Source organism: Cervus elaphus, chromosome 17 (assembly GCF_910594005.1).
Source record: "Cervus elaphus chromosome 17, mCerEla1.1, whole genome shotgun sequence".
In the NCBI taxonomy this organism is placed as follows: Eukaryota; Metazoa; Chordata; class Mammalia; order Artiodactyla; family Cervidae; genus Cervus; species Cervus elaphus.
The window spans coordinates 65,037,623-65,057,385 of NC_057831.1; positions in this window are offsets into that span (position 1 = coordinate 65,037,623).

Here is a 19,763-nt window from a genome sequence, read left to right on the forward strand (position 1 = left end):
CGCATCCATGAGCTGAGCACGCCATGCTCCTTGGACCATTTCTATAAAACTCATTACTGCCTCCAGGGGTGAGACAGTTTTGAGGGCATTGGCCCACTGCAATCTAATCCTCTTGCCTGGCAAAGCAATAAAGCTATTCTTTTTTACTTCACCACCAAAAAGGAAAGAAATGAACCTAGTATGTCCCCTGAGTTTACAAGTCCTCTTTGTCCTCATTGTAAAGAATGAACCCAGTTTCTTCCTGGAAATTGGGATACTCATCTTGGATACATTGGGTCCTTTCTGTGCCCATCAACTCACCAATACCAAGAATCCCACAATGGTCAGAGGACAGTCTTAGCTCCCAATATTCCCTAAGAAAATGATTCTTCTCTTGGGCACTGGTATCTCCAAGCTCACCAAACCCAAAAGTCACGGGGAAAGAAAATAACAATATTCCAGTGGGTTAATTGTTGGTAAGAGGGGCCACTCCTATCTCTTCTCCCTCAGTTGCCAGACTCATGCATCCTAGCTTTATGAAGACATCACCACATTTGCTGCTGGTTTAAGACATTTACTTTATCCTATAGAACATCATTCCAACTTTGCAAGATGTTGTCTCCCAGATGTCATAGGAATTGAGGCTTTAGCAGGCCATTTAGCAACCAGGAGCCAGAAAGCTTGGAAGCATGTTGAACTAAGCCCTACAGATTAATTTCCCAGGAGAAGAAGGAATACCAAGAAGCCAAGCTCACTAAACCACCATGGAGGCTGGTTCCACATTTAACTCCTGCTGGTCATCCTTCCAGGATAGAACAGGGTGAATAAGAATAAAGAGGACACCCAGACAGTAATCAATTATATATTGTTTCCTTTTCCTTTCACCGAAGTTGACCTTCAAAACCTAGATTCATGTATTAGTTACATGCCTTTCTCTGATTTGGACACTGCCATTATTCTGTCTTTGGGCTATAGACACCTTGGGGGTCCAGTGGCAAACCTCTCATTTCTATCAGGCAAATATTCACCTTTACCCCTCTGATTTAGTAGCTTTCTTCCTTAGCCAAGAAACCATCTGTTCTCCATCCCAAAGTTGATTTCTGGAGACTCAAATAGAGTCCCTCCCAAATTTGCACTACACTGTGTATTATTAGGCTTTTGGGTCTCAACTGCTTCTGTCAGTTTTCAAAATTTTACTGTTTTCCCCCACCCTTCTGTTACTAAAAAGCTCTAAGTCTCCATTATCTGAATTACACCAATAGCCTCCTAACTTCCTACTGCTTCTACCCTTAACTCCCCCTATGGTTTCTTTCCTGCAGAGTAATTAATTTAAAACCTAGGTCCGATCATGCTACCCCTTGTCTCAGAAACCCACAGTGGCTCTCCACTTCACTGTGCGTTTGAGCCAGTTTTCTCAGATAGTCTATAGCCCTCCCGTGGTCTGGCTTTCTGGTGCCGTCTCACCCATCTCTCCAGTGTGCTCATGCTCGTTTACCCCGCACACACTGGCCACACCGGCCCCACAGTGCTTCCGGGCCCGGCCTGCTCTCAGCAAGGGCTCTCCACTTCCGCTCTGCCTGGACCGCTGCTCCCCTGGGTGTCAGTCTTCACCGCCCTCTCCACTCCCCAAGTCTGCTTCAATCTCACCCCTCAGGGAGGAGTGCCCTGACCCACGGCTGTTGCTACCGTCCTCCACCCGCCAACTTCAGGATTCCTGACTTTGCTCTATTTTTCTTCTTTTTTTTTTTAAGAAATAACATTTCTCACATGCTAACATGATAAGCAATTTATTATTTTTTCCCCTTACTGTCTCCTCAACTAGAATGCAAACAGGGATCATTGTCTACTTTGTTCACAGTTAGATCCCAAGAGGCTTGAACAGTTTTTGACACCTAATCATTATTCAACAAATATTTGTTGAGCATAATAAATATATGAATGAATGGGTTTGAAGGAGCATCAAATGATAACTTTTTCAAAGCACCCACCTGTTTTGATTCAATCCCAACAGGAAAATGAAAACTGAATGTGTGGGGACAGAATAAGCAGGTGCAACTAAATAAGCAGCAGAATAAGTAGTGAACTGTAAGAGTGGGGATATAAGATTAGATCATGAAAGTCCTTGAAATAAGAGAAGATAGGATCTTGACTGTATATGTAGAACGGAGTCATTGACTACCGAAGACAGAGAACAATTTGGTCACAATAAAGCAGAATAAACTCTGTACTCAGCCTAGAAACCTTTGTAAGATAGTCTGGCAAGGTGAGTGATGACCTTCATGGCCACAGGTTTTAATATAAGCTAGAACATTGAATATCATCAAAGCTAAGTATTTATAATGGTTACTTTACTCCTTGAATAACTTCTGGCATGCTAAGAAAGCAAAGACCCAGAAAATCAGGTAGGTCTGTGACTAGTTAGATGCCTATTCTAGGACTGAAAATTTTTGAAAGTATATGATTTTTGGTGATAGATACAAAGATTTTTTTATTTCTCTAATTCAGCCAACTGTCTCACCTTTTACCCAATCAGAATTATCATCTTCCTTGCAAGCCCCAATAAGAAAACTAGCCAATCATTTCCCCTTTCCAGTTTTCCTTTGTCTGTGTATGAGTCCATCAAAATCATGGATTCTCTCTGAGCCCCATCCTTTATATCCAATTGCCATGATTCAGTTCAAATTGTTCAGCTTTTTACTTCTTCTCCCCACTGCTACCAGCCTAGTCCAAGCCCTCAGAAGCTCACACCTATAATTCTGCATTAATTCACTTAATCCTCACAATGACCCCATGAAGGAAGTCCAGTTTTTCAGATGAAGACTCTGGGTCACAGAGATGTTTAAAGTCAAGGGCTTGTAAGTGGAGAGCCAGGATTAGAACCCAGGGAGGCTCACTCCAGAGTCTGCTCTGAACCTCTGGGCACCCAGGGCTTTTTCAGTGACTGAATAAACTGGTCAAATTCCCCACTGGTAAAATTCCTCCCCCTCAATACGTACTATATACTCATTTCCCTAAAAGTCTATCTTAGCTAACTGCTCCACATCCTCAGCAGCTAAAATGACTCTCTGGTGGCTATAGTTAATAATACTGTATTGCATTTCTGAAAGTTGCTGAGAGCTTAGATCTTAAAATTTCTCATAATTACACTGTAACCAGGTATGCTGACTGATGTTAACTACTTACCGTGTTGCTCACTTTGCAACGTATACATGTACCAAATCACTGGGCTTCCAAGGTGGTGCTAGTGGTAAAGAACCACCTGCCAATGCAGGAGACATAAGAAATGTGGGTTTGATCACTGGGTCAAGAAGACCCCCTGGAGGAGGGCATGATAACTCACTCCAGCATTCTTGCCTGGAGAATCCCATGGACAGAGGAGCCTGGTGGGCTGCAGTGCACGGGGTCACAAGGAGTCAGACACGACTGAGCGACTCAGCACAGCACAGCCCCAAAGACTGTTGTAGAGCAACAGCTATTATAACATTCAGTTCAGTTCCGTTCAGTCACTCAGTCATGTCCGACTCTTCATGACCCCACAAATCGCAGCATGCCAGGCCTCCTTGTCCATCACCAACTCCCATATCAGTTAATCCTCAGTAAAAAATTAAATTGATAAAATAGATTCTCAACAAAATATGGCAACAAGATTGAATCTTTCCTTATTTTCAGGGCCTTTCAAAATCTGATCACCCCGACCCCGACTCTTACTGTTCACCAATTCGTACTACATCAGCTTATTCTATTTGCTGTTCTCACAGACACCTTGCCTATTTCTGCCTCCACCCTGAAAAAGGCTTTCTTTGTACTTTACTACCGCCTAATCCTCCTTCAGGCTCCCGAAGTGCTGTGACCTGTCTTGCCCTGTGGCTTTTAATTAGGTACCATCTTCCATGGTCATTTATATTTCTTTGTGCAGCCTTCATTGCTCACTGGGCTTCTCAAACTCACCACTGTTGATACGTTAGACACTTTAGACTGATGAATTCTTTGTTGTGGGGAGCCATCCTGTGTATTGCAGGATGTTTAGCAGCATCTCTGGCCACTATGCACTAGGTGCCAGCGGAAACAGCCCTATCACCCCTCTAATACCCACCTCGCCCTCACAAGTGTGAACACCACAATATTTACCAGCATTGTCAGATGTCCGCTAAGGGCAAAAATTACCCTTTGTTAAGAACCATTGAACTAGATTGTAAGCTCTTCATTTTCAGGGTCTGAGTTGCATGCTCTTTTGTCTTGTCCATAACATCCAGATCAGAGGCTCGTTTAGAACAAGAATTCAATAGGTAACTGTACTTCCGCTGCTTGCTTCTTCATGGGCAGTACCGCTATCAGACAGAAATATCTTTGCAAGGATCGCAAAGGGAAGGGGAGATACACGGCTCTGCCTCTGGAGCTTCTGTTCTCTGAGCCTTCCCCGAAGGAGGCTCACTTTCCCCGAATCCTGCAAACTCCCTGTCCCAGCCTCCTTGAAAAGTGCTTCTTGGAGTTCCTTTCTTAGGGGCAGTTATCCCTGAGCTTGGGGCCATAGGGAGTAGCCCCACACTCACAGGGAAAGGCAGAGCCACCTCCACACATCTCTTCCCTCTGCTTTGCTCTGTAGGAGAGCTCTAGTGAGCCTAGGTCTGTCAGGAAAATTCTTGGCTTTTATGGGAACACACACGGTGTGTGAACCTGTATACCCGACCTAGGGGCCACAGGGAGCCTGTTTTGCTCGAGTGGGCCCTGAAGTGGTGCAGCCTAGCAAGAGCTTGAAAATCCATCCAATTGCTCTTTTCTTACCTCTGACAGAGCTAGCTTTGCTCCACCCATCGGCAGTGTGGAGGGAAGAGGGCCCAACCGCCTGCCCAAGGGGACCTGGGGCCCACTTCGAGATGAAAGGCCCCTTGAGGAGCTGAGCCCAGGAAGGCATCCAGTCATGTCACACTCCTGCTGATTGCTTCTTCAAGGGCAGTACCGCTATCAGCCAGGAATGTCTTTGGAGGATTGCAAAGGGAAGGGGCGATACATGCTCCTGCCTCCGGAACTTCGGTCCTCTGAGCAGATCTGGAGGTCTCCCGTTGTATAAGCGAAACTGTTCCTTCCAAATAGAGGCTTGCAAACACACACCAGGTGGCAGCCTCTTCTTCCCCGAAGGAGGCTCGCTTTCCTCACATCCTGCGAGCTCCCTTTCCCAGCCTCCTGGCAAAGCGTTTCTTGGAGGTCATTTCTCAGGGGCAGTTTCCCCTGAGACTGGGGCCATAGGGAATAGCCCCAGACTCACAGGGAAAGGCAGAGCCACCTCCACATGTCTGTTCTGTCCCCTTTGCTCTGTGAAAGAGCTCTAGTGAGCCTAGGACTGTCAGGAAAATTCTTGGTTCCTACCGGGACACACCCTGTGTGTGAACCTGTACACTGGACCTAGGGGCCACAGAGCGCCTGTTTCTCTCCCGGGCGCCTGAAGCAGTGCAGCCTAGCAACAGCTAGTGAGCCTAGGTCTGTCTGGAACATTCCTGGATCCTGTGGGAAAATCACCCTATGTGCACCCCTTTATACCGGGCCTAGGGGCCGAAATTCGCATTTTTCTCCCAGGGAGCCTAACGCGGTGTGACTTAGCAATTGCTTGAAAATCCATCCCATTGCTGTTTTCCTCCTTCTGACAGAGTTAGCTTTGCTCCTCGCTTTGGGATATCTCCAACAAGGGGCTGGTCTGTAACTCCTTGCCTGGGGCCCATTGGATGTGCAAGGTGCCCTCGACTAGATGACCCCACTATGGCACCCGGCCCCCTCAGACACACTCCCACAGCATTCTTCCTCATGGGCAGCCCTCTCTGACCCAGGAATGTGTTTTCAAGGCTCGGAATGTGCAGGGAGACACACGGCCCTGACTCTGGAATGCAGGTCTGCAGGGAGACACACGGCCCTGACTCAGAGCAGGCCTGCAGGTCTGACATTTGAGAAGCAAAACACTTGCTGCAAATAGAGGCCTGAAAACACTCTCTCTGTGGATGCCTTTCCTTCCTCCAAGGAAGATAGCTTTCCCAGTCTCCTGCGTGCTGAGTGTCACACAGCTGGAATGCGCTTGTGTGGAGGTCACGATTCAGTGGCAATGGCCCCTGAGGCCCTGTGCCCGGGTAGGGCTCCCACACTCACAGGCAAATCAAAGCAACTTCCAAATGAGTCAGCTCTTCGCATCTAGTGGCCAAAGTATTGGAGTTTCAGGTTCAATATTAGTCTTTCCAATGTATATTCAGACCTGATTTCCTTTAGGATGGAGTGGTTGGGTCTCCTTGTAGTCTAAGCGACCTTCGAGCATCTTTTTCAACACCACAGTTCAAAAGCATCAAATCTTCGGCTGTCAACTTTCTTTATAGTCCATCTTTCATATCCATACATGACATATGGAAAAACCATAGCCTTGACTAGATGGATCTTTGTTGGCAAAGCAACGTCTCAGCTTTTTAACATGCTGTCTAGTTTGGTCATCACTTTCCTTCTAAGTCATAAGCATCTTTTAATTTCATGGCTGCAGTCACCATCTGCAGTGATTTCCAAGTCCCCCAATATAAAGTCTGCCACTGTTTCCACTGTTTTCCCATCTGTTTGTCATGAAGTGATGAGACTGGATGCAATGATCTTAGTTATCTGAATGCTGAGCTTTAAGCTAACTTTTTCACTCTCCTCTTTCAACTTCATCAAAAGGCTCTTTAGTTCCTCTTCACTTTCTGCCATAAGGGTGGTGTCATCTGCATATCTGAGGTTATTGATATTTCTCCTGGCAATCTTGATTCCAGCTTGTGCTTCATCCAGCCCAGCGTTTCTCATGATGTACTATGCATATAAGTTAAATAAGTAGGGTGCCAATATACAGCCTTGACATATTCCTTTTCCTATTTGGAACCAGTCTGTTGTTCCAGGTCCAGTTCTGACTGTTGCTTCCTGACCTGCATACAGATTTCTCAAGAGGCAGGTCAGGTGGTCTGGTATTGCCATGTCTTTCAGAATTTTCCACAGTTTATTGTGATCCATACAGTTGAAGGCTTTGGCATAGTCAATACAGCAGAAATAAGTGTTTTTCTGGAACTCTCTTGCTTTTTCAGTGATTCAGTGGATGTTGGCAATTTGATCTCTGGTTCCTCTGTCTTTTCTAAATCCGTCTTGAACATTTGGAAGTTCACAGTTAACGTATTGCTGAAGCCTGGCTTGAAGAATTTTGAGCATTACTTTACTAGTGTGTGAGATGAGTCCAATTGTGCAGCAGTTTGAACATTCTTTGTCATTGCCTTTCTTTGGGACCAGAATGAAAACTGACCTAACAACCTAGATGTTTTCAATTGCATATGCTAAAAGAACTGGCTTTGCAGTTTCCAAGCAAAAAAGTTTCATTTTAACCAATTTTTTCTGAAGTCCAAGGAATATCATGGCCATCCTGCATCAAAAAGTCATCTTTCCTTTATGTAGTCATAGTTTCATGCCTAAATTATAGAGCAACTCATGCTCAAATTGACTCTGATATCAGGGGTAGATCAGCTGATAAAAAGCTTGGATTGTCCCTCTGGAAGGAAGTGGGACCTTGGTCCCATGAGAAGAATCTGAGGGCTTAAGGGAATTTGCAGGAGTGGGGAAAGCTTGGTCCATCCTACATGTACCATAATCTTAAATAATGCTTATTTACTTTACCGAAGTAAAAAACAGATGATAAAAACAAATATAAATCACTGAAAGGTAAAGAAATTCATCTGTGATTGAAAGCTGCATTCTAAGAAAACTTTGTTCTCTTAACCTAGAGAGGAGACTAAATTACATTCTGGTATCAGCTTACCAGATAACAAACAAAAAAAATTGTTTACAGGTAAGCTTAGAAAAGTCTTTTCATGTATCTTGAAGTAGCAGTATTTTTGCAAAGGCATCAGTGTGAAACCATAGAAGGCATGTTTAAAACCTGATTAGATAGAAATCGACAAAGTAGTCTGGTCACTGCTGTGATTGAAACACTGTAATATGGTAACTAGAATTATAACTGACAGCATTTTACCAGGACATACCAGATTTTCATGGATGTCACATAATTTCTAGGATACCTATGTTAGTAACTGAAGGAGTCTTTGGGCCTAGAAAAGAAAACAACAGTCTCAAAGGCCCTTGCTGAATCATCTAACTTCGGAGGAAATAAAACCCAACTTTAGGTCCTGCCCTGAGGCTCCAGGCCGTTTGTAGCTATCTGGGACTTATCACCCCCTGCCCAACTACAAATGCCATCTCTCTCTCCTTCTTTTCTGCCTCAGCCCAAACTATACCTTATAGTAACATCCACCATATAATATAACTTGGGAAGATTTATCACTCCTGATGAACTCAGGTTGCTTAATATCTCTCCTTGGGAGGCCTCAGGGGCTTTGAAGCATCCCAAAGTTAGCTAGAAGTCAATTATTTAGGAAGGTTTGTTCATAAATATCAAAAGGGTTTTTAACAGTCAGGTAGGATCAAATAAGTCATCGTGAAACAATATTTATCCACTTAGCCAAAGTTAACAAAAGATTTCAAAGGTAAACCTAGAACAGATCACTTAAGAGGTAAAGAAACTTAAAATCCATTAGCAAAGGCAGTTCAACATCTCAAGAAAACTTGTACTAGGCACATAACTCTTTTCTGGGGGTCCACTTTCCATAAAACCTCTTTATCCCATTCTGTATCCATTCCTTTGCTTCTCCCATCCTGAAACTGCTACCTGTAAGTCAGAACTACTTCGTTTTCCTTCATCAAATGTGATTTCATTCCTCATACCTTCTTTAATAACAAGTTGTACATTTTCCTTAAGCAACAAAGAACTGACTTTTATATTGGCATTCTGTAGATTGGTGAACATACGTATCAGTGATAATATATATAAAAAAATTGCTTTCTTACACCGAACATCTCAGGATGGCACCAGACACTATTCATGGATAGTCAAAAATCTCTTTAGTTTCTGTGTAAGAGGAAGGTCCTATCAAGTAGTGGATGTTTCAGAAACTTAATTTACTTGGAAATGACCTAGCTATTCAATACACTGTCATCACTTAGTTTAGCACAATGATAGAGACTCAGGTAACCAAAATCTGGAGAAACTATTGTAAGTTCAGTTCAGTTCAGTTGCCCAGTCGTGTCTGACTCTTTGTGACCCGGTAGACTGGAGGACGCCAGGCTTCCCTGTCCATCACCAACTCCAGGGCTTGATCAAACTCACGTCCGTCGAGTCAGTGATGCATCCAACCATCTTATCCTCTGTCGTCCCCTTCTCCTCTGCCTTCAATCGAGACTATTATAGACAGATAGTTTAGAGTATAATTATTGTTAATAGTTTATCTAAAAGCTCATATCACATTTACATTTTTTAGGAGTTTTTTTTTTTGTTTGTTTTTAGAGGTACTTTCTTTGTTGACAAACTTGTGACAAATATAACCATATAGCAATTTGTAACTTATAATAAACCTAGGCACTATGAAAATTTTGTGCTTACTGTTAATGACTCTTAGACATGGCTATAGTAGAGTAGTAAAAAAAAATACTAGATATTTAATATTGACTATTTCCCATTTGATGTGAATCTGAAATATATTTAGGTAAATTTTTTCTTGTATTTACAACTGTTTGATTTGTAACGGCTTCCTTTTTTTTAGACCATTTAAATGAAAACTCACAACTTCAGCAATATTACCAAAAAACAGAAGACTCACACTGAAAGTGAAAGTGAGATCGCTCAGTCCTGTCCGACTCTTTGCGACCGCATGGACTGTAGCCCACCAGGCTCCTCTGTCCATGGGATTCTCCAGGCAAGACTACTGGAGTGGGTTGCCATTTCCTTCTCCAGGGAATCTTCCTGACCCAGGGATTGAACCCAGGTCTCCCACATTGCAGACAGACGCTTTAACCTCTGAGCCACCAGGGAAGCCTGACTCACACTGAGACATAAATCCAGACAGAGATCTAGTTTTCTGCCTGAGATTTAAAATATTTCTTTGAGCACCCCCCTTTTTTTGGGGGGGGGGGCAAGAATACTGGAGTGGGTTACCATTCCCTTCTCCAGAAGATCTTCCCGACCCAGGGACTGAACCCCGGTCTTCTGCGATGTAGTCAGTTGCTTTACCGTCTGAACTAGGGTAGTCCTTCAAGGATGTGGAAAGGGTTCACTTCAATCTTTGCCCTAGGCAGGCCTTTGTTGTAACAAGCTAATTGTTTTGAATTGCATATGCAAAAGAAGCAGCTTTACCATTTCCAAGAAAAAAAATTTTTTTCCTTTGTAACCAATTTTCTCTGGTTCTATAGAATATCATGACTGTCCTAGGTCAGGTCATCTTTCCTTTCTGTAGTCATAGTTTTATCCCTAAATTATAGACAGATCAGCTGATAAAAAGCTTGGATTGTGTCTGTGGGGTGGATTTGCTTGTCATTGTGCTTCACCTGGCGGCAGTAGGGAGGCCTGCACGCCTCTCTTGGAAGTAGGCGTGGCGGCGGGGCGCACCGGGGGCGCGTCGGGGGCGGGGGTCCCAGCTGTGCTCTCAGCGGTTGCCATTGCGGCTGGGAATGTCCATTTCGTGGGCTCCTGGGTCCCCATCGATTGGCATGCAGTGGTGGAGCGGAGGGGTGCGGACCACAGGTAAGGGAACTGGGGCTCGGTGGCGCAGGGAACCACGTATTCTGCCCTCTCTGTTGGCACAGTCTTGGAGTCCTCTAACCTGGCGGTGGCAGAAAGACCTCGCCTTGGGGTCAAGGCCTTTACCGCTTTACCCCTTCGTGTAAAGCTCAGACCCGCGCGGTTTTCCCAAGCAGCCTAGTGCCTGCTGGAAGTCCAAGGGGTTTATCCTGCCTGGTGATTTCACCTGCTGGGGCGCCACAACCCTTACTCTGGCCGGCTGGCCCAGCCCAGCGGGCCCTTGACCACATGCTGGGATGGGACAGGGAAGGGTCCTAGAAACTGAGTAGGGTGCGTGGATTTAAAAACCTGGTGCAACAAGTCAGGAAAGAAGGGAGGAGGGCACCTTGCTGCCCTTTCATGGGGGAATCTGTGGCTGTCCTGCTGAGAGGGGGCCTTTCCATGGGTACCCTGTGCAATAAGTTTGGTGTTTTGGAACTGAATAACTAGAACGTGTAAAAATTTTAAATTATGTGGTACTTTAATTAAAAAAAAAAGCTCCAAGTTTTTTGCAAATTGAGGTCTAAGGTCCACTGTGGTATTCTATGAAGAAATGTGCATTTCTTTTAAGAAAAGAGTCAGAAAAGTGAGGGAAACAGGAAACCCAGAGGTGCCCCTGTAGTTTGGCGAAGGCCTTAGGAGGTCACCTGTAAATGCTGCTGGCTGTCGGGAGGCAGTCTCTTCCTGTGGCTGATGGGCACATAGCTCTGCAGGCTTGTCCTTTGCATGGATGTTCTTGTTTGTGTAAATCCAGCTCGGAGCCATCTCCTGATGTGTAAGAATTTCCCAGACTAGACCCCTAGGCAAATCCCGCAGGGCCAGGGTCTCCTTCCTTCATTGTATTTGTCTGTTTGAAAACCAGCAATGACATATTTTTCTTTCAATCTGGTCTATCATCCAGGCCTTGGAGTAATATTTCCCTCCCCCTCAATAGGCTTGGGTTCCAGGGATGAGTTATCATCAGTTGTCCATGATTTTGCAGATGAGGAAACTGAGAGCCAGAGAGGGTGGAGGACTGTCCAAGGGAGAATGGGATATTCTTCCAGGAACCCTGGCTCCTGGGTTTTTAATGAGCTTCCTACCCAAGCATTGTCATTAATTGGCAAGTGTTGACATTGAGAATAAAATGTTGGTGGAAATGTAAAAGGCCTTTTGAAAGAATGTGCCTACCAGTTGTGCATCTTATGGAGTATTTTCATTATACTCCCCAACCCTTGGGAAATGCTGGGCACAGGGCAGATGCTTCATCATTTTTATTGCATAAGTTCAATTTCACATAATTATATCCATAGTGTCAGCAACACTATGAGGTATATTAGAACAGTGATTGTTACAGTTGGTACTTCACAGATCGTTAAAGAAAGACAACTTTTAATTAGGAAGACTGTAAGAGAACTGCTAAGTTTTAAGTTTATCCCACAAGGATGTTTAAAAAAATGAAACAGATCTCTCTGATCATCACCAAGGCTTTCGGAGGTCTGTTGAGGACCCCAAGCAAGGGAGGTTCTACCTCTTGAGACACCCCTGCTTCAGCATATCCCTAAGCCAGCAACCTGGGACAGCTGAGTACACTTGAAGTTCCTTCCTTGACCTTGGGAGTTTTTTTGGAAGACAATTTTTTGACAGACAGGGGTGGGGGGAGGTTTTGTGATGTTTCAAGTGCAGTCCCTTTATTGTGCACTCTATTTCTCTTTCTGTTCCCTGGTGGCTCAGTTGGTAAAGAGTCTGCCTGCAATGCAGGAGACCCGGGTTCAATCCCTGGGTTGGGAAGATCTCCTGGAGAAGGAAATGACACCCCACTCCAGTATTCTTGCCTGAAGAATTCAATGGACTGAGGAGCCTGGTGGGCTACAAAGGGTTGGACATGGTTGAGTGACCAAACACTTACTTCTATTATTATTTCATCAGCTCCACCTCAGATCATCAGGCATTAGATCCTAGAGGTTGGCCCCTGGTTTAGTTCCCTCTTTCATCTTTTACACAGCTCCAGCCTGCTTCCTCCTCCTCTTCCACCGGCAGAACTACCTGCTGGGGTTCTCTGAGTGTGACTAAGGGTCTCCTTCCCTCCTTCCTTCCCTCTGAGTCCTTTCTCCTAACTAGGTTTCCCTGATCTCCATTTAGGCACTTTTGCCCCAGGTGGTGCTAGTGGTAAAGAACCTACCTGCCAATGCAGGAATCCGATCCCTGGGTTGGGAAGATCCCCTGGAGGAGGGCACGGCAACCCACTCCAGTATTCTTGCCTGGAAAATTCCCATGGACAGAGGAGCCTGGCAGGCTCTGACAGTCCACTGTGACTGAAGCGACTTAGCACAGCACACCAGAGGACCTTTGAACTGCAGAGTCCTGTGATTGTTTTGGGTCCTTGGAGACCCTTGTCATTCCACCTGTATGTTAGGGTCAGCTTGTGTATTGCTTCCTAAAGGCCCTGAGAGGGTAACAGGCAGGAAGGCCAGGGGTCTCCAGATAGAGGGAATAGGCTGCAAGCATCAGACTTTTTTTCTTTTTTTTAAATCTCTCTCTTAAGCAGCCTGGAAATAGATGGGGAGACAGTGGAAACAGTGTCAGACTTTATTTTTTTGGGCTCCAAAATCACTGCAGATGGTGATTGCAGCCATGAAATTAAAAGACGCCTACTCCTTGGAAGGAAAGTTATGACCAACCTAGATAGCACATTAAAAAGCAGAGACATTACTTTGCCAACAAAGGTCCATCTGGTCAAGGCTATGGTTTTTTCAGTGGTCATATATGGATGTGAGAGTTGGACTGTGAAGAAAGCTGAATGCCGAAAAATTGATGCTTTTGAACTGTGGTGTTGCAGAAGACTTTGAGAGTCCCTTGGACTGCAAGGAGATCCAACCAGTCCATCCTAAAGGAAATCAGTCCTGGGTGTTCATTGGAAGGACTGATGCTGATGCTGAAGCTGAAACTTCAGTACTTTGGCCACCTGCTGTGAAGAGTTGACTCATTGGAAAAGACCCTGATGCTGAGAGGGATTGGGGTCAGGAGGAGAAGGGGGTGACAGAGGATGAGATGGCTGAATGGCATCACTGACTCGATGGGCATGAATCTGAGTAAACTCCGGGAGTTGGTGATGGACAGAGAAGCCTGGTGTGCTGCGATTCATGGGGTCACAAAGAGTTGGACAGGACTGAGTGACTGAACTGAACTGAACTAAGCAGCCTGAAGAAACAAACTGGTGTTACATTTTTTCCCCTTCTGGATACAAATTTAAAAGAAGGTTTCTCTTAAAATTCTGTGTTGCCATGACAACTCCTGGCTCCACCTGAACTTAACTCTTCTCAAACCTTGAGCTAAGCAATGCATTTTTTCTTAAGGAAATGTGTGTCTTAAGCTATGTTAATATACTATGTATTTTTGCTAGACTCTGTCTTCAGATCGGTTCCCCCTAAAGGCTCAGAACTGACTTGACAAACCAGTATGTTTGACTCATACCTTGTTCTCCTAATCTATGTTAATGAAATGATACATTTGCTTGGAAATCTGCCGTTCTTTGAGATTCATGTCAATCATTTTATGGCCCAGGATGACTCACCTGCTGCCAATGTTATCTCAATGCATGTTGTGGGTGAGGGGCCTGGTGCCATTCTCTGAGACATTGCCTTTCTTTCGTTAGCAGACTGCTAGTGGCTGCCTGGAAAATCCCATGGACGGAGGAGCTTGGTGGGCTGCAGTCCATGGGGTTGCTAAGAGTCAGACACGACTGAGTGACTTCACTTTCAATTTTCACTTTCATGCATTGAAGAAGAAAATGGCAACCAACTCCAGTGTTTTTGCCTGGAGAATCCCAGGGACGGGGGAGCCTGGTGGGCTGACGTCTATGGGGTCACACAGAGTCAGACTTGACTGAAGTGATTTAGCAGCAGCAGCAGTGGCTGTATAAAATCTGGCTAAAGACTAACAGGGGGTACTCTTACTGCCCCTGTCTGACGTCTATGTCAGCAGCTTTCTCTATCTCTTTTATACTTTAATAAAACTTTATGACACAAAAGCTCTGAACGATCAAGCTTTGTCAACTGGCCCTGGATTGAATTCTTCTCTGGAGGCCAAGGATCCTGGTGCCTTTTGTGGTTCAGCAACGACCTTTCAGTCGTTTATAATTCATATTGAATCTTCATTTCAGATTGAAGATGCATTCCATGGTATTGCCATTTTAAGTCTTTCCATCGCTATGGAATGTCTGTACATGTATTCAGGATATTTTTCAGCAATCATGTAGAATTTCCAGTGTGCCAGTCTTGTCATCCTCGTTACATCCATGGCAAAGTATTTTATTAATGTTGACATTATTGAAAGGGAATTGTTTTTTTAAATTCCTTTTCAGATTATTATTTGCTAGTGTATACAGATAAAACTGTGTAATCATTCATTTTTCTCAGTTTGGATAGCTTGACAGTTGTCTTTACTTTCTCATAATTTAAGATTACCCTGGCTTATATATTTACTGTCTCACCCCTAGTCTCAGTTATTTCTTCAAAGAACTGGTGTTCTTTTATTTTCTAACATTGCATTAGTTCTGACTGTGCTGCGGCTTTGTTGCTAGACGTCTGGTTGTAGTGAGCAGAGGCTGCCCTCTAGCTGCTGTGCCATGGCTTCTCATTGCAGCGCTTTCTCTGGTTGCAGAACTTGGGCTCTGGAGCATGCAAGTACTTCAAAAGTTGTATGGGGGCTTAGTTGCTCCTGGGCATGTGGACTCTTCTAGAACCAGCGATTGAACCCATGTTCCCTGCATTGGTAGGACCATCGGACCACCAGGGACATTTCCTGTTCCCTTTCATTAGAGAATGATATTTAAAACATACATGTAGGAGCTAAATATGCTCAACTGACAATACATGGAAATATATACATGTATTCCAGCTTACCTGTGAACATATTCAGTTAAAGGTAATTTGTGATGATGTCTCCATGGATCTTGTAACCTTTCCTTTTGTTTATCTGTAACTTCCCATTCCAATGGTAAGATACCTGGCTTCCACCACTTGTCATGTATAGAATTCAGTGCTTGTCCCATGTGGTTACTGAAAAAACTGTCAGACTGTCTTCCAAAGGGGGCTGTGCATGCATCCCACCAGTATCTTGAGGGTGTTTCTGTAGGAGAGTTTACTGTCAGTATACCCTCCGTGGCCAGGTGTCTATTTCAGTCTTTACCAGTTATGAATGGACTTGTTTGCTCTAGCATTCTTGGACAATTTGAGTGCAGATTCTTTGTCAGACATGCATTTTTTTAGGAAAACGATTGTATTTATTTTTGGCTGTGTTGGGTCTTCGTGTGTGGGCTTTTCCCTAGTTTGGGTGAGCGTGGGCCATAACCAGTGGTGTGCGGGCTTCTCACTGCAGCGGCTCCTCTCGTTGTGGGGCACAGGCTCATGGGCTTCAGGAGTTGCAGTGTGTCAGCTCGGCGTTGTGGCTTCCAGGTCCAGAGCACAGGCTCCGCACTTGTGGCACATGGACTCCATAGCATGTGGGATCTTCCCATCCCAGGGATCACACCCGCATCTCCAGCACTGGCACACGGGCTCCATAGCACGTGGGATCTTCCCATCCCAGGGATCACACCTGCATCTCCAGCACTGGCAGGCAGAGTCTTTACGACGGAGCCACCAGGGCATATTTTAGATTCTAGTTTTCCACACATGTACTTGGAGAGGCCAGGATCAAGAGGCCTGGCAGCTGGGAGTCCTCAGCCACAGTTCTGGCTGTGCCATCGAAAGCTCTGGGGCCTTTGGCGAGCACCTCAACTTCTCTGGGACTGTTTCCTCCCCTTAGAATGCCCTGCTGTTGGACTGTAGCCCACCAAGCTCCTCTGTCCCTGGGATTTCTGAGGCCAGAATACTGGAGGGGGTGCCATTTCCTTCTCTACAAGATAGCATTTTGAAGATATTTTCTCATGGATTGTGGTTTTGATGAAGGAAAGGGGATCCCTTCCAGGGCTTGAGAGTGGGTTCTTGTGTGACACTTGGAAATGAATCGTCCGAGGAGAGGAGTGCTGTCCAAGCGAGAGGCTTTATTGGGAAGGGCTGCTGGGACGGAGGGCAGGAGGGTGAGGGAAACGGAGAGAACTGCTCTGCCACATGCCTCACAGTCTCAGGTTTTATGGTCATTGGGCTAGTTTCTGGTTCACCTCTTGCCAGTCATTCTGAATTGGGATCCTTCCTAGGGGCACATGCATCACTCAGCCGAGATGGAGTCCAGCGAGGAGTATCCTGGGAGGTTGGTAGGACCTCTGGACTGGAGTCTCCCATCTCCATTTGACCTCTCCAGAATCCTGGTTGGTGGTAGCTTGTGAGTTCCTTGATCCTTACCAGGACCTTCTGTTGTAAGATGACTCCTGCAAGTGTTTTCTCTTTTCTGTTGCCTGGCAAGGGTGGGTGGTCAGTGGTTCATTTAACAGTTTACCTTTTGGTTCTCTCGAATAAGGTCCTTCACAGAGTAAATGTATAAAATTGTAAAAGCTGATGTTTTAAATAATTTATATTCATAATTTGGTAAGTTGGCTTTTTTGTTGTGTGTTAGAATCATCACCAGACCAAAGGTCATGTAGATCTCTTGTTGTTTTCTAAAATTTTATAGTTTTTTAAATTGAATTACGGTGTTAGTTGCAAAGTTTGTGTTTCTGTTCATTTCATTTCATCTGTTTTATTTTTTTTAACAGTTATTTATTTTTAGTTGATTGATCATTGCTTTACAATATTGGTTTGATTGGTCATACATCAACATGAATGTACCGTAGGGGTACGTGTGGCCCCTCGCTCTTGAATCTCCCTCCCACGCCCCGCCCATTCCCACCTCCCTAGGCTCTCAGAGAGCCCCAGTTTGAGTTCCCTGAGTCAGACAGCAAATGCCCACTGGTTGTCTAGTTACCAAGGTTGGTGTCCATGCATCCGTGCTGCTCTCCCCATTCATCTCACCCTCTCCGTCTTGTTCCCCACCCTTGTCCGTAAGTCTGTTCTCTATGTCTGCATCTCCACTGCTGCTCTGTGAAGAGATTCGTCAGGACCATCCTTCTAGAGCCCAGGTTTTTCTCTTTCTGACTGACTTCCCTGTTTCATACGCTCTAGGTTCATCCACTTCATTAGAAGTGCCTCAAATGTGATCCTTTTTGTGGCCGCATTCCATGCAGGCTCTGACTGTTCCTTACCGTGTTTTGAGGAGGGTCATGGAGCTATTCGGCTCCATTTGGGTTTGGGCTTCCAGTCTGAGCGCTCGCCGCAGAGCTGCTTCTGGGGGAGCCCTCTGGGCTGTGTGAGCGCGGGGCTGCCCGCTCTTCTCTGGCGGCCCGCAGGGGGCGCCAAAGCCCCCTCTGACCCGCGGGCGCAGGACGCTCTGCCCTCAGACTGGGCTCGGTGACCAGCTGGCGGGAGCTTTCTCTCCTCAGGGCCGTCAGGGCTCGGGCTTCTGGAAACGGGGCTGCGTCCAGGCTGAGAGGAGCGGGCTCGCCTCAGTGCCCCAGCAGGGAGGCGCTGCAGGAGGGAAAAATGAGGACAAATTAGACGTTTCCTGTGTCCAGCTGAGCGCTGACCGGAGGGCCGTCTCAGAGGACCCGGGGCGCGGGGGGAGAGCTCCATGTGCAAAACGGCGGGTTTTCAGTTAGATTTCTTTTAGATGATCTAGAGGATGACCAGTGATGTTCTTCAGTGAAGGTGGCCAGTTTTCCTGACACTGTTTCTTGAGAAGACTGTCCTTTCCTCTTCCCTCGTTCCCGGTTTGATGTTCATGAACTGACCGTGTACATGTGGCTTCACTGCTGGGCTCTCTATGCCTTCCTCGAGTTCACATGTCTGTGTTCTTGCCAGTTCCTCACTGTGGTGCTTCCTACCGCTCTGTGATGTAGTTTGAAGTCGGAGAGGAAGATGCATCCAGCTATGTTCTTCTTTCTCAGAGTCTTTTTGGCTGCTTATGGTCCTGTTCAATATTAGCAGCCTAATATCAGGAATATTTCTGTTTCTGTGAAAAATGCCATTGCATATTATTTTGTGATTGTAGTCAGTGTATTTGTTGATGGCTTTGGTTGGAATGAATATTTTAATTCCTCAGTGTTCCAGTGCATGAGCGTGGAATAGTTTTCTGTTTATTTGTGTTTTCTTTGATTTCTTTAACAGTACTTTCTAGTTTTCTGATTACTGGTGTTTTATGTCCTTGATTAAGTTTGTTGCTAGATGTTTTATTCTTTGTAATGCAATTATAAGTGGGATTTTCTTAATTTTTGTGTCATTGTTATTAGTGTATAGAAACGCAAGTGAGTTTTGTATATTGGTTGGGATTGTAAATTGTATTATTTTATATTATTGTACAGTGATCTGAAATTATTCAACTTTACTGGATGTAGTCTAACAAGTTTTTGTGAAGTTATGAGGAAAATTTCATTTGTAAAATCTGTTTCTCCTGCAATAGGTCATCTGGAGGACTCAAGACATGGTGGTTACTAATAGACATCCTACAGTACTTCTTCATCCCATGTGGACTCCTTCAAGAGTGGTGAGCATCACAGCTTCCTTTGAACTTCGTCTGGGTAAGTCTTGGCTTCTATAACAAAGTTTCATGCCTGTCTAATCTGATTTTCTTTTATGGTATTGACAAGGTTGTTTTGAGAGATAATTTACTTTCCAGTAATTTAAAATGTACAGAAAACTCCTAGCCATGGGAAAAAGTGCTCACACGTGCCACATCATCTAAAATACTCTATGTGTTTTATCCAAAATGGATGTATTTTCCTGCAGAACCAGCACATAACCTCCCAAATTAGGAAATCATATGGTTTCTACATTATAATGTAATCCACAGCCCCACTTCCCTTTCATCAATTGTTCACTTGTATGAATATATCTTTTATTCCCATCCTTTTCCTCACCGCCCCCCCCCCCCCTTTAAGAGTGTTACTGAGATTTTCAGTTATTTGGACAAACTTGATGGATTTAAAGCAGACATGGTGAATATGGGATCTGGGTGGCCTTTTCTATATGAATTTTTTCACTAAAAATGGTTTTAATGTTTATTCATGTTGTAACATGTATGGATCCTGCATTCTTTTTTTCCCCCCATAGTAATTAAAAATAAATAGCATGCCATTTACCACGTAGATATTTGTAAGCATACAGTGTTGTCGTATGAACTA